This window comes from Eumetopias jubatus, unplaced genomic scaffold, assembly GCF_037043125.1.
Source record: "Eumetopias jubatus isolate StellerSeaLion01/CBP00866 unplaced genomic scaffold, mEumJub1_p1.0 scaffold_3, whole genome shotgun sequence".
NCBI lineage: Eukaryota > Metazoa > Chordata > Mammalia > Carnivora > Otariidae > Eumetopias > Eumetopias jubatus.
Window position 1 is genome coordinate 13113330 of NW_028274809.1, and position 16332 is coordinate 13129661.

Below are 16332 nucleotides of genomic sequence, written 5' to 3' on the forward strand. Positions count from 1 at the left end.
ATATATTTTATATATATTATATATAATATTTTATATTATATATATTATATTTTATATAATATTTTTAATATTTTATATATATTATATATAATATAGATTATATTATATATTTATATTATATTATATATTATATTTTATATATATTATATTATATATATTATATTTTATATATTTTATATATAATATATATATTTTATATATTTTATATATTTTATATATATTATATTATATATACTTATATAATATATTATATAAATATATTATTATATATTATTATATATTATATTATATTATAAATAATATAAATATTTTATAAATATTTATAATAATATATCTTATATATTTATAAATAAATATAAATAAATATAAATATAAAATATTTATAAATATAAAATGATGCCCATTTAAAGGTACTATAGATTATTTCTGAAGTTATTCGTTGGTAGTTGTGTTTTGTCCTGCACTTAAGTTGAAAGCAATGACTGACTTTTGGAAACATGTTTTTTTATTGCAAAATATATAACATGTACCAAAGAGAAGCTTTTAAAAAAAGTTCATGTAAATTTTCAAGTTATGTCATGATGAATAAAATCAGGAAAAACATGAACAAATTCCTTCTATCAGGAACTTCATCAGAATCATTTATAAAAGCAGGTTCTCTCTCCTCTTTCATGCAGTTAAGAATATTATTTAGACAATGATAACCATACAGGAGGATTAACTATTTAGTTTGAAATTCCTTATTTTGTTATTAATAAGCTTAGATGACTGGCTTCTGACTAACATTTATCAGTTAGGAATCCAACAATCTGAGCTGGGCACAGTCTCTCAGACTCTGTTTCCTTAAATGGAAAATGGGCATAATAATAATTGAGTTAACAACTGCCTTGTAGTCTTGTTAAGGGAATTGACTGAGGAAATTTATTTGAAATGGGTTTGTAAATATGGGACTCTAAAATGTACAACAACATTGTAACACATATATAGCACACATAATTTATTTATAAATTACATAATTTATATAATATAAATTAGCATATATTACAGTTATTTAATGAAGGTCAACAATACCATGCAACTTCATACATTTAAAGTGTGGCCAGGATTCATAAACATGCTTTCTATTTCTATTTAAAAATATTATTGTCTAGCTGTGTCTGAAAGGGCACTGACGTGTAGTTGTTTTTCTGGTTCTGGATTATTTGTGATTAACATGGATTTTAATACTGAATTAATTGCTATAATTGCTTAGAGTTTTAACTTTTATTTTGTGTGTTTTAAATGTCTTCTGCCAGAGTCATCTTGTTAAATTGGGCTGCATAAACATGTAATTATTTATACCAATTCATGTTAGGGCTATGGTGTAAGGACTGCCAATTTCCCACCATTGCAATTATAGCCATAACAGGTCTTAAGTTATTTGAATTAAACAGTTCACTGTCTTGAAACCATACTTTTAAGATTTTCCCTGCAAGTCATACCTTCATTAAATTTTTAAAAGCAAAATTCCTTTATACATATATATGTTATATATACAGAAATTTAAACTGTGTAAGAGATGTATTCACAATTCTTAATAAGTTGGTAATTCTGACCTCCAATATATGTTTCAGAAACAGTAAATAAAACTTTTTCTTAAAAAGATGTTCTTCATACTTTAAAATAACTTTAATTTCCTTGGATGTGAGTACTATGTAATTAAGTAACCCCTGTTGTACAGAAAAAAAAAATGTTAGATGTAAATACATAATTCTGCCACCACAGTTAACAGAAATGTTATCATTAAGGGTTTTCTACATTCTTGAGGAAAGTAATAAATATCCCCAGGGCTGTCCTTTTTTTTTCTTTTAAAGAAACATTAATCATATTGACTATAGAGTTCTAGCAGAGAAACAGGAAAACAAAGAAGACATAGCTAGCAAGAAATATTTTTGAGGGAAAACATTCTGTTTGTCAAACTCGGCTAACATGCATGTCATTATTAACCAAGATTTGCTTGGTATCATAAAGTATCTTTTATAGTTCTCATAATTCTTAATTCTATAAATTGAAATAGATGTTCTTTGCCATTTTACAATTACCAGATTTACCCCTGGTTTTATAGATAATTTTATTTTCTTAATGGATAATTTTTACTAATTCATTTGATTTGCCTTATGGGATATAACTAGTGTATGGTGGTTTGACTTCGTTCTAAACTTGAACTTTTACCTACTTCTGAATCATCAGCAAAATTCACATAATTGTGTCTAAGTAAACTCAACATCTACTGAATTTAGTTGTGTTTTCACCATTAATTTTGGCAAAACTTTTTTATAGCAATGTGGAATGTTGGCATAATTAAACTTTTCAGGGAAGATCAAAGAAGTTTATGTCTGAGAAAGGAAAGGTTGACATGATGTGCTATTACATTTCAGAGCCAAATATGTACATTAGACCCATTTTCAACAAGCCCAAGCCACTTTCAGATTGTGCCTGATTTGGATCAAATTGTCTTTTTTTCCCCCCCTTCAGAGCTTGGCTTCACTTATCTCTTTCATATTTTTCTTAGAACAAATGAGCTAAGAAATTCCTGAACAAAAGTTGTGAAACTCCATAATCACCACTAAACAAATTTAATTTAGCAGTTTATCTGAAAACTATTCAACAACAGGGGAAAAAATACACCAGAAAAACACTTGTGGGTCTGTGTGTTTTTCCAACGTCTCTTAAATGAATTTTCTTGTTTGTGTATGCTGAATCATTTGGAGGCACACATAAAAGAAATTTGACATACATGTAAGTGATTTGTAGGCAGAGACAATATTTGTGCTCAAATTTAAGCTAATTTTCTCTATAGTTCCTTTGCTTTGCACTCATAAAAGATTGCATTTAATTCATTCAATTCAGATGATTTCAGACTTTGTCCCTGTAAGTAATATTAATTGTATTTGAATTGCAAATGACCACATAATCTCATTTTTAATTTCAAGCCTGGGGACCAAAAGATTCTACTAAAATCCAAACAGATGTTCAACATGAAGAATGCTTACAGACTTACTGAATATAAAATGTTTTTGGTCACTAAACTTTTTTGATATTAACAAAAGGTTTTTACAAAAAGAAACCCATTTTTCTGTGTGGCCACATTTACACAGCAATTGTATGTGCAGTCAATTATTAACAATTCTTAGTTTCTACATTATAGAGTTGGGAGTACATAACAATATATTTATAAAGTAAATGTCAGGACTTCTACTTTTGGCAGGATAGGATAAAAGGGACAACTTTAACCCTCCAGTGTTTAATAAAATTTTATTTATTTAGGAAAAAGTTATATGAGACAATGGTTTTTAGATACTGGACAACAAGCAATGAAGGTCAGTGATACTGGAGAAGAGGGAAATAAAGAAGCTAAGTTCTACGATTACCCCACCTTACTACTTGGAGAGTTTCCAGATCATGGTACAGGAGGAAATGGAGGCAAAACCATGTGGTTACCCTACAATAAGGAGAAGAGTTGGAAGGTTTAAGAGGACCAGTAGTGGGGGTTCCTCGGACAGGCAAATGGTGAGGAGAAATTTGCACAGAAAGAAAATGAGCTTCAGAAATATGCCAAGGGTTCCCTCTTCCCCATCCTTAGCTGAATGTTGATCAGTGCATAAGCAAAACTGCCAGCCCAGGAAAAGAGAAGACAGAAAAATCCTGGAGTTATACTGAATCTTTAAGAGTTGATGTTCTCAGAAGTCAGGATGTAAAAACTTCATAAAACATGGGTCATGAGTAGAGTATTATAAAATAGTATAGCCTCAGTAGTAGAGAAAAATCAACGCTGAACTAAAAGCTTTTCTGGTCCCACCTAGCAAAGCTCACAAATAAGCTTTTAAAAAGGTCAAATTTTCCACATGACCTGAGAGTCCCAGAAAAGAATGAAAAGAAGAAGAAGAAGAAGAAGAAGAAGAAGAAGAAGAAGAAGAAGAAGAAGAAGAAAAGAAGAAAGGCTCGAGTATTTTTTATTTTTTTGAGTATTAAAGAAAAACACAATATTTGAAGAAATAATCAGAAAAATTTCTAGAAAGAAAAAAGGAAGATCAGAAAAAATAAAACACAGAAAAATTACTGCAACAAGACACATCACAATCAAACTGATTAATACCAGTGATAGAGAAGAAAATCTTAAAAGCAGCTAGAGAAAAAACACATAGTATATATAGAGAAATGAGAATTAGGAATACAAATGATTTCTTTCTGGAAACAATGCAAACCAGAAGACAGGGGAGCAATATTTTTAAAGTACTAAAAGAAAAGAAAATTGTCAACCTGAAAGTTTATACCCAGTATAAAACCTTTCTAGAACTAAGGTAAAATAATATATTTTTCTAGAATACAAAAGATGTAAAAATAATTACTATTAGACTTTCAATATAAGAATGTCAAAAGAAGTTCTTCAAACAGAAGGAAAATTATACCAGATAGATACATGGATCTACACAGAAGAATGAAGAACATCAGAATTAGTTGCATGTTAGATAATTACAAATTAATTCTTTTATTTTAATAATCATTTTAAAAGATAATCATTTAACCAAAAATAATAACAGTGCATTGTGGGGTTATAACAGATGCAGAAGTAAAATTTATGACAATAATATTAAAAATGCTGGGATAGATGAAACGTGAATATTCAGTTATATTTATAGTAGTATAATACTTTTTGAAGGTAGACCATAATGAGTTAAAGATAAATGTCAGAAAACCTGAAAGCAAGTACCAAAGAAATACATATAGGTAGTTAAAACTATTAAACCAACATGGAGATAAGGTGAAACGGTAAAAGATAATTAATTCTAAATAAGGCAGAAAAAGAGAGAAAAGAAGAACAAAGAAGAGACTGCATAAAGCAAAAAATAAAAAATAAAGAATAAAGAATAGTGTGGTAGATCTAAACCCAACTATGTCAGTAATCACATTATATATAAACAGTCTAAACACCTCAATTAAAAGGCAAAGATTTGTCACTTTGTCAGACCGTAAAAAAAAGCAAGGTTCTCCTATTTGCTGCCCAAAAGAAACTTACCATAATGCCACAAAAAAGTTGAAAGTTAAAGGATAGAAAAGGATACAAGGGATGGAAAAGGATATATCATTCTAATACTAATGAAAGTAGTAGTGTCTATATAATATTAGAAGATGGGATTACAGAGAAGAGTTTAATTAGTGATAAAGAAGGTCATTTGGTAAGGATAAAGTGGCCAATTATTCATGAGGACATTAACAATTATGAATATTTATCTAATAACAAACTTTCAAATACATGAAGCAAAAGCTGTCATAACTAAAAGGATAAATACACCAATTCACAGTTATATCCAAATATATCAATACCACTCTTTCTACAATCAATAGGAAATTTACAGTGAAAATTAGATCCATAATGATTTGATACAAAAGACTTGAACAATGCTTCACCTAGTTGATTATCACTTCACTTGATATATCAGGATATATGTCTTTTCTAGCACATACAAACATTTTCAAAGTGGACTATATTCAAAGCCATAAAACAAGTCTCAGCAAATTGAAAAGTATTCAAATAACACAAAATATGACCATAATGGAATTAAATTAACAATATATAATAGAAAGATATCATTAAAAGTCTCTGAAGTTTGGGAACTAATAACCTACAGCAAAGCTGAAGAGTAAATAAAACAGAAAATTAGGAACTATTGTGAACTGAATGAAAATGAAAATAATATATCAAAAATTGTGCATTGCAGCAACAGCATTTTTGAGAGGAATTTATAGCAATAAAAAAGTCCAGAAAATTTATAACATCATTAAAAGCTAAAACATTAAGAGTAAATTAAACCCAAAGTAAGGAGAAAAAAGGAATTAATAAATATAGCAAAAGAAACCAAGGAAATATATAACAATAGCCATAAAGAAAACCAAGGAAGGCTGCCTGGGCAGCTCAGTTGGTTAGGTGTTTGACTCTTGGTTGCAGCTCAGGTCATGATCTCAGGTGGTGAGCTGGAGCCCCGCATAGGGCTCTGCGTTCAGCAGAGAGTCTGCTTCGTATTCTCTCTCTTCCCCTTCCTCCGCCCCTACCCCCACTCACACTCAATAAATAAATAAATACAATCTTTTAAATAAATAAATAGAAAAGCAATGACATCAAACTGATTTTCTAAGAGAATCAATACAATTTAAAAATCTGTAGTCAGACTGATCAGGAAAAAGTGATATGACACAAATTGCCAATATCAGAGATGACAGAGGGAAGATCACTGCAGAACTTAGGGGAAATGGGTAAGGATTATAAGGAAATAGTGTAAACAAATTTGTGTCAATTTATTTTATAATTTAGGTGAAATGAAAAATCCTTTGAAAGACACAAACTACTAGAGCTCCTCAAAAACACAGACACACAGATAGAAAGGATAGATAAATATAGATAACATGAATAACCTACATCCATGAAATAAATTGAATTTGTAGTTGCAAACTCTCCCCCAGAGGAAACATTGGAGCCTGATGACATTACTGGTGAATTCTCCTTAATATTTAAGTATAAATGATGCCAATTCGCCACAAATTTTTCCCAAAAGTTAAAGAGGAGGAGATACTTCTCAACTTATTTTATGAGGCTAGCATTGACCTGACTTCACAACAAAATAAAGACGTTAAAAGAAAACTGCAGAACAATATTCACCATGAACATAGATGTTAACATTTTAAAAATTTAACAAATCAAGAAATGGTGCTAACACTGTTGGATACATATATGTAAGACAACAAAACCCCAAACCAAAGAACCAAAAAAGACTGATCTATACCTCCAACCATATAAAAAAGTAACTCCCAATAGATTATAAATCTAAATATAGAGCTAAAAATTATAAAACTCCTGTAAGAAAGTATGTGAGAAAATATTTGTGACCCTAAATTAGGCAAAGATTTCTTAGATTCAAGACCAACAGCACAATCCATAAAAGAAAATTTGATAAATTGAAATTTATCAAATTAATAACTTCTGTTCTTTGAGAGATATTGTTAAGAAAATGAAAATGCACACAGACTGGGAGACAATATTTGCAAGTCAAATATCGTAAAAATGACTTATATTCAGAATACATAAATTTCAAAAGTCAACAAGAAAGCAACCAGTCAAATAAAGAAATGAACATGAGGTTTAAACAAACTTTTCACCAAAGGAAGTACAGGAATGGCAAATAAGCACATGGAAGGTGTGCCACTTTGTTAATACTTACAGGAAAGCAAATTTAAACCACAGTGATTTTAAAACCATACCTATAATAATAATAATAAAAATAGAACAAGAATGCCAAATTCTGGTGAAGATGCAGAGCAAGTAAAATGTTCATACACTGCTGGGAGGAATGTAAAAGGGGGAAGCTTCTTTAATCAACAGTTTGTCAATTTCTTCTATTCTTAAACATACAATTATCATATGGTTCAACAATCCTACTCTTTATTGTTCAAGTGAAATGAAAAATTATGTTCACCTACAAATCTGTACTCAAATGCTTATAGCAGTTCCATTTGTAATCATTGAAAATGAGAAGCAATCCAAATACCCTTCAATTGGTGAATGGATGAACAATATGTGATACATCCATACAATGGAATAAAACTCAGCAACAAAAAGAAATGAACTATGGATATATACAGTAACATGGAAGAATCTTGTATTTGTTTGCTAGGACTGTTGTAATAAAGTGCCACAAACTGGATGGCTTGAACAACAAAAAGGCATTTTCTCACAGTTCTGGAGACTAGAAATCCTGAAATCAAGAGGTCAGTAGAGTTGGTTCCTTGTGAGGGCAAATCTGTTTCATGCCTCTCTCCTAGCTTCTGTCAGTTTGCAGGCAATCTTTAGTGTTCCTTGGCTTGTAGAAGCATCACCCTGATCTGTCTTCATCTTCACATGGCATTCTCCATATAAGCCCTTCTGTATCCAAATTTCCTCTATGACACCAGTCGTATTAGATTAGGAGCCCATTATATGCCAGTATGACCTTATCTTGACTTAACTAATTATATCTACAGGACCCTATTTTCAAAATCACATTCCGGGACATGGGGGATTAGGAATTCAACATATGAACTTGTAGGGATGCCCTTCAACTCATAACAAACCTCACATGTGTCATGCTAAGAGAAATAATCTAGACTCGAAAAGCTACATACTATGTTATTCCATTTATATGACTTTCTGAAAAAATAAAAACCGTAGGGACAGAAAACAGAGCAGTGGTTTCCAGGTTGCTAGAGAGGGGAAGGGACAGACTGCAAGCAGAGCTGGGGGCATTTTTTAGAGTGACAAAACTGTTGTATATCTTGATTGTGGTGGTGCTTATATGACCACATTTGCTTGTTAAAACTTGTTAAACTGTACCAGAAAAGGGTGACTTTTAATCTATATTAATTGTATTTTAATAAAAGAATGTGGAAAAAAGAAATGGTTGCCAGTTATATTTTTCATGTAAAGCTTTGAATTTCCATGAGCAGGAATTATCTTTATTGTATAATGAGACTGGAAAAATAAGTACTTTCATTCATCCTTGGCCATCAACTAAGTACAAAATTGACACAAAGGAAAGTATTTGGGCAAACTAAAAATCTCTATATATGCACAGATTTGAACAATTTGTGGAAATTATTCCTAAGGAAATAGCGTTTTGTGTTATGAAAGAAACACAATTTAGTCATCTCGGATGAAAGACAAATATCAAAGACACCTCACTGAAAATGTTTTCTAAAGATTTTATTTATGCAAATGTTAGGGACCATATGCTGAACCTTGCAGTGTAGCATGCAGAGAGCTCATCTTCCAATGGCCCAGGGGATCTTGCCCAGATTTATGAAATTATTTAAAGTTATTTCAAATAACCAAATCTATTTAGTCTATAGAACCAAGTACAGTGTTAAAAAAAATCTATCCCAAGTAGGAAGAGGTCAGCTACATTATAAAAAACCAATGTGTTTGTTACATTTTTAATTCTCCTTTGGGTCAATTATGTCTGTATGCATTAATATTACTTCAAGAATGAAATCTATATTGGCCTGGAGCAGAAATATTATTCCCTCTAAGATCCATCTGGCCATTTGCAGTTTTGCCTATTGGCAGGTTTCCAAAGAAGATCCAACATGCTCCAAAAATAGATTCTCTCTTATATTTAGGATTGCATATAAACTTTCAAATGTGTTGTCAATGCACACAAAATGCTTAAACTTCTTAAAAGGCTCTCCATTGGTCAAGCAAAATCATACCTTAAAAAAATGATTTATAAGGTCCTCTGTGATCTGGGCCATTGCTTGCCCAACTTTTTCGAACTGTCATGATTGTCTCTCCCTCAGTATGCTCGAATTAAACTGGATTTATTTCAGTTCCTAGATTGTGTCACACTTTCTTGTTTCTTGTGCCTTTGTACATGCTGTTCCTTATGCTTAGAACATACTGCCCCTTCTTCTAGGCAACTTCTACTCAACTTTGAAGGCTTGGGTGAGATGTTCCATTCCATCTGGGAACTAACAACATCATAGCAGTTTTCACAGTGACGATGGTACAATCACCTGTTCACCTTGGTAGGGGATAGGAGTTGAGTCTCTCATTCCCCATTGCATCTCCAGGTCCTCACATACAAAAGGTATACATTGAATACGTAATGATGAAGATCACACAGTTTGTTTTTGAACATTATTATATTTTCACAGGATGAATTTGATTCTTCCTTTAAAATGGTAGCTAGAAAACACCAAGAGATGTGGAGCCAAAAGGTTCTGGTGCTTGGGTCCTGCATTTGCTGTGAATGTGATCTGTAATGAGTTACTCAATCTCCCTGACCCTTAGTTTCTTCAGTTGTAAATGGGGCCAATAAAAAATATCCTTGTCACTAGTTTAACTTCAGGAACCAATTAAGTCATGCCTATGAAAGCATTTTTTGAAACGATGAAGTGCCATATATACATCAATTATTTTATTGTCCACGTTTCAGCAGAAGTCACATGATTAACATTTGGTGGTAGTTGACTTGTCACTTCTAAAGCTCTATCAGTATCTATCAACAGTAATAAATGGATGTACAAACTAAATAAAAGCAGTATGTTTGGTTATGCAAATACATTGTCATACACCCTGAGTTGCTAATTTCAAATGTATTTTTGCTCCACCTATAAAAAAATTCCAGAGGCATCACCATCATAACCTGCAAGTTTCTTATAGCTGCAAGCATATATCAATCAAAACCCATCCCACATGGGTTTGCTTAAAATTAAGTTGGCCAGTTCTATTATGGAAATTTTTTTTAGTCTCCTTGTTCTATCATTGAATATCATTGAAGTGAAGTTTTGAGTAATGAAAAAAGTATAATTGGGCATAGAATTAGCACCAAGATCAATAGAGGAAAAACTATTTTTTAAGGGATTTTCAAAGGGTTATCTATAAAAGAGCCTCCATTTAGGAAACAGTGACATTTGACTAATTAAAACCTGAGATCTCCAATGGCTCAGCTTCAACACTGTCTCCTCTTTTGACTGTCAAGGACTGTCTTTAAATAAGGTGTGTTGGGCTCATTGATTTGCATGAATTCTTCTGGCTTCTGTCATCTAAAAGTCTAAAAGTCATGTCTTACAATTTGGAATGTTTATGAGTTTTGACAGTTCCCATCTGCTGCAGGGATGTCTAAGTGCCCCAAGCCTAGTTGGCAAAACTCAGTTAAATCTTTGTTTTTACTTGATATAATTTAAATTATTTATAGTGGTTATGTCTCACTGATTATTAGAGAGATTTTTTTTTTTTTGATGACACAAGGATTTCCTGTCACCATTTTTCAGATGATGAATAAATGCAAGGTAAAATGACACACACTTCTTATTAACATGAAATTTCTGATATTGTGATTATAATTAGTTGGACTGTAGTCCCTTCATTGGTTATTTATTTATTCACCTTCATTTTCCACGTCATTTTGGAAAGGATTTGTGGTGTTGTCATTTCATTAACCAAAGTGCAAGGGCAATTGGATCAGAAATGTCAAGTATTCAGAAATTGACGACCTTGAAATAATCTCCCTTACAACTCCGCAGAGCAAAAACTTTAACTATGGCAGAATGCCTTTCTACAAGAAAGGAACTAGGGTAGAGGCCAGCCATTAATGTCACATGTGTCGAGATGGCTGACTCACATGCCATAGTTGTTGGTTATTTATGCCCAACTCATGGACATTCATGCTCTCTGTACTGTTTTACTTAATAAATATTTATTAAGAAACTACTGTGTGCCAGTCATTGTCCTTAGTATTGAGTAAAGATAAACAAAACAGAGAAGATAACTATTCTCATGGAGCATACGTACTAATAAAACAAGTCAAACAATAAATTATAAGCAAAAAAAATTTTTGAGGAGTTCTATGAAGGAAATAGAGAGAACTATGTCTGAGAACAATGGAAATGGGAGGTCAGGCAGAGAGACACTCTCCTGAATAAATTTCCAATCGCTCTGTCCCTATGTTTGTTGTAAAATACCCTTTCAAATTAAAATGTGAGGTTGTGATATTATATAAACAATGGACCTTGTGCTCTAATGTTATGGATTTAGGTCCAACTTTTCACTTGTTGCAAAATGATCTTTCTTCCCAAAGATAATATTGGCTACCTGGATGTAAGCAATATTTCAATTCCAATTACTGGCTTTGTAATAATAAAATTATGCTTCATAATATTTACTAAGCTCTTATGCTAAATCCATTCAATCTTCACAGACCATTAGATAGGTTATTTTTTTTAATATTTAAGTCCTCCTTTTTTAGCAAATTTCAATTACACAATAGTGTTATCACTGTTACAGTCAGCACATGGGGCTCCTGGGTGGCTCAGTCCGTTAAGCATCTGCCTTAGGCTCAGATCATGATCCCAGGGTCCTGGGATGGAGCATCTCACTGGGCTCCCTGCTCAGTGGGGAGTCTGCTTCTCCCTCTCCCTCTGCCCCGCTTCCCTACTTTGTGCTCTCTCTTGCTATCTCTGTCACTAGCTTTGTCTCTCTCTCTCAAATAAATAAATAAAATCTTTAAAACAAAAACAAAACTAAAAAAATAAAAACAAACAAACAACAAAAAAACCAAAACTAGGGTTATTGTTTTTACATTGGATTCTCAGACCTTATTCTTCTTAACACCTGAAAGTTTGTAACTTCTTATCAAATTCTCCTTATTTCCCTTGCCTTTTCCCCAGTCCCTGGCAACCACTTTTATACTCTCTGTTTCTATAAGGTTGACACTTTTTTAAGATACCAATTATGTTATACTGTATTTCGTCTTTTTCTGTCCGGCTTATTTCACTTAGTGTAATGCCCTCAATATCCATCCACATTGTTACAAATGGCAGGATTTCCTTCTTTCTTATGGCTGAATAATACTCCATTGTGTGTGTGTGTGTGTATCTAACTATATCTTGATATATATACTAACAGGATATTATATATATCAACATATATGTGTATCTATATCTATATACTCATATCTACATATATGTACACATATACATATATTTATATCACATCTTTATCCATTCATCCATTGATGGGCACTTAAATGCTTCCATGCATTGGCTATAGCACATAATGCTACAATGAACATGGGAGTGTGGATATCCCCTCAACATCTTTTCATTTCCTTTGGTTATATATCCAGAAGTGGGATTGTGTGGTCATATGGTAGTTATATTTTTTAATTTTTAAGGACCCTCCATACTATTTTCCATAGGGGCTGCAACAATTTACATTTCCACGAACTGGGCACAATGGTTCCCTTTTCTCTACATCCTTACCAACACTTGTAATCTCTTGCCTTTTTGATAATAGCCATTCTAACAAGTGTGAGGTGCTTTCTCATTGTGGTTTTGATTTGCATGTCCCTAATGATTAGTAATGTTGAGCAACTTTTCAGTGCCTGTTGAGCATTTGTATGTCTTTGGCAAAATGTCTGTTCAGTTCCTCTGCCCATATTTTAACTGGGTCATTTGGTTTTGGTTTTGGTTGTGCTTGTTATTGAGTTGTGTAAGTTCTTTATATTTCTTTATATTAACCCTTTATCAGATATATGATTTGCAAATATTTTCTCCCATCCCATAGGATGCCTTTTCATTTTATTGATGGCTTCCATTGTTTTGCAGAAGCTTTTTAAATTGACATAGTCCCACTTGTTGATTTTAGCTTTTGTTGCCTCTGCTTTTGATGTTAAATCCAAAACATCATTGCAAAGATTGAGGTCAAGGAGCTTATCCTTTATCTTTTCTTTTAGAAATATATGGTTTCAGTCTTTTAATTTAAGTCTAATACATTTTGAGTTGATTTTTGTTCATGGTGTAAGATAGGGGTACAGTTTAATTTTTTTTTACGTGTGCTATCCAGGTTTCCCAACACCATTTATGAAGAGATTATCCCTCCCCCATTGCATATTCTTGGTTCCTTTGTTATAGATTAATAGACCATGTATGCCTGTGTTTATTACTGGGTTCCCTATTCTGTTTGATTGATCTGTATGTCTGCTTTTATGCCAATAGCACAGTGCTTTGGTTACTATAGCTTTGTTATATAGTTTGAGATCAGGAAGTGCAATACCTCTAACTTTCTTTTTTCTCAATATTGCTTTGGAAGTTTGGGATCATTCATGTTTTCCTTTTGGGTTGTTTTAGTATCATTTGTTACATTTTTTAATCATTTTGTTCAAGTATAGCATGGAAGTAATAGAGTGCACAAATCTTAAGATTTACAATTTAATAAATTTTTATGATGTGAATACACCAGAGATAACATTACCAGTGACCAGAAAATGCCCTTGTGCCAGCTCCAGTTAATACCTCCTCCTAACAGCAGCTACTTTCTTGAGTTCTATCACATTTGATTAGGGAATTTCTTGTGACTATGCATTCTTTTATGTTGGGCTTACTTTTTTCTCAATGATATATCTTGAGATTCATCCATGTTGTTGTATGAAGCAGAAGTTTTTTTCCTTTTCATTGATGTATGTTATTCTAATGTGTGACTGTACCATGATGGGTTTATCCCTTCTACTGTTGATAAACATTTGATTATTTCCAGCTTTTGACTCTGATGAATAAGAACTATGGGCACTTTACTTCGTGTATATTTGTGTACATATGTACTTGTTTCTGTGAGTGGACAGTTAGGACTGGAATTCCTGATTCACAAGGCATGCATATGTTCAGCTTTAGTAGATACTGATAAATAATTTTCTATCGGTTGATGTTTTGTCAGAGAAACCAAACCATAATGAGTGCTATAGAATAAGAAATTTATTATAGTAGTTAGACTTTACTCATTAGTGGAAGCTGGAGAAGCAGTCTATTGAAGATGCTGTCATGTATAGTGTTGAGCTCCCAATCACTCAAAGTCAGCCAGATCAATAGCTGGAAAAAAAGTTGAATTCAGAAGTGAATAATAACAAACTGGAACTCACAAGGAAGAACTAGAACCCTTGAGGAAATGTTGGAACCCTTGAGAAGATCTCTAACATGTTAGGAAAAGGCAAAACCTGTTTTTTGTCACTTACCATCTCCAATCTTGATGATGTGGATCATCTATAGGAATAGCTAGCATTGTTTGCCATGGAGGTGCACACATATTTGGCCCAGACCTTGGAGAGGCTGAAGGAAGAGATCATCCAGAGCTGACAAACTGTGAGTGAGCTGGAGATCAGTGACAACGCATAATAACTGCCACCATGCCTGACTTCCTACAGTGACCCTCAGAACAAAGGGGCTATGACTGCTGATTTACTCCTGTCTTCTAATAGCACTTGTAATGTCTTTTCTGGCAATGTTAACCAAGAATCCTATGAGAAAGGGCTTCTATAAAACCTAGTTTCAGCTTAGTTGAGTCAACAAAGGACAAAGCCACCCATGTCCTCTTGACATCCATACATACCTTTTCTAACTATACTTAACTTCTTTTTTTTTAACTATCCTTAACTTCTTTTAAAAAAAGAAAGGAACATAATCTTTCTACCTAACATAATTCAACTATCTTTATGCAACTCAAAATGTGCTATCCATCTCCTCATAACCGCATAAAACCCTTTAATTTATTTTTTTAGGTTGTGTTATTTACTCTTCTAGTTGAATTACGTGCTTATCTTGAAATTCTGAGTTTAAATCCTCAGATATAAGTTCAATGTCTATGGATATATCTTATGGGAGGTGGTTGAGAAATGAGAGAGAAAAAAAGTTGATTAATATTTATACAAATAGAGTCACATAAAAATAAAGAAGGGATATTCGTAACTTTCATAGACTTCATTTCCCCAACTAGCCACATCATTGCAGCTCATATCTTTCAGCCTCTTACTTAATTTTACCCTTAGCAAGCACTCAGCTGGTCCCAGTTCCCTACTTGCTGTGGTGACTTAAACTTTTACTCCTAAAGGATCTGGGCTATTTATAGTCTTGCCTCCAGTGCTCATCATATCATGTGCCCTCTTCAATTCCCATCACCCAGTTACCCCATCCTCTCACCTACCTCCCTTTCTGCAACCCTCAGTTTGTTTCCTGGAGTCAAGAGCCTCATATGGTTTGTCTCATTCTCTGATTTCTTCCCATTCAGTTTTCCCCTCCCTTCCCCTATTGTCCGCTGCACTCTTCCTTATGTTCCACATATGAGTGAAACCGTAGGATAATTGTGTTTCTCTGATTGATCTATTTCACTTAGCATCATACCCTCCAGTTCCATCCATGTCAATATAAATGGTAGATATTAAAAATATGGAATGCTTCATGAATTTGTGTGTCATCTTCTCTGTATCGTTCCAATTTTAGTATACGTGCTGCCAAAGCAAGCACAAATAGGAAGATTTTAACGATCATCTAGACAATATGACCCATTCTATGGAGGGCAGTCAGATTTCTGCAGATGCTGCTGTCCTTGTCCAGTAGATCCATGAACAAAGTAGCTCTGATTTCAGGGATGAACTTTACACATGGGCTCAAACACATAAATTACCACCACTAATGCAATTTTGGCTAAAACACTGCTGAATGCCCAAACTGCCACCAGCAGAACAAATGCTGAATCCCCAGTATTGCACCATCCCTGGCCCCCCCTTTCCCGAGGACATCAGTCAGTAAACTGGTACACGTTGATTACATTGGACCATCCTACAGTGGGAAGAGCAGTACTATTCTCACTAGAATAGACACTCTGATTACGGATTGTCCTTTTTTGCCTGTAAGTCTTCTGCCAAAAACCTTCATTCGAAGATTTATTGAAAACCTTATTCAACATCATTGTATTCGACACAGCTTTGTTCTGATCAG

At 33.0% G+C, this 16332-nt stretch overlaps 1 pseudogene; it reads right to left on the reverse strand.

The window, feature by feature from the left end:
- Positions 1–15774: 15774 nt before the first annotated feature.
- LOC114210920 (U6 spliceosomal RNA) lies at positions 15775–15858 on the reverse strand (annotated as a pseudogene).
- Positions 15859–16332: the final 474 nt, after the last annotated feature.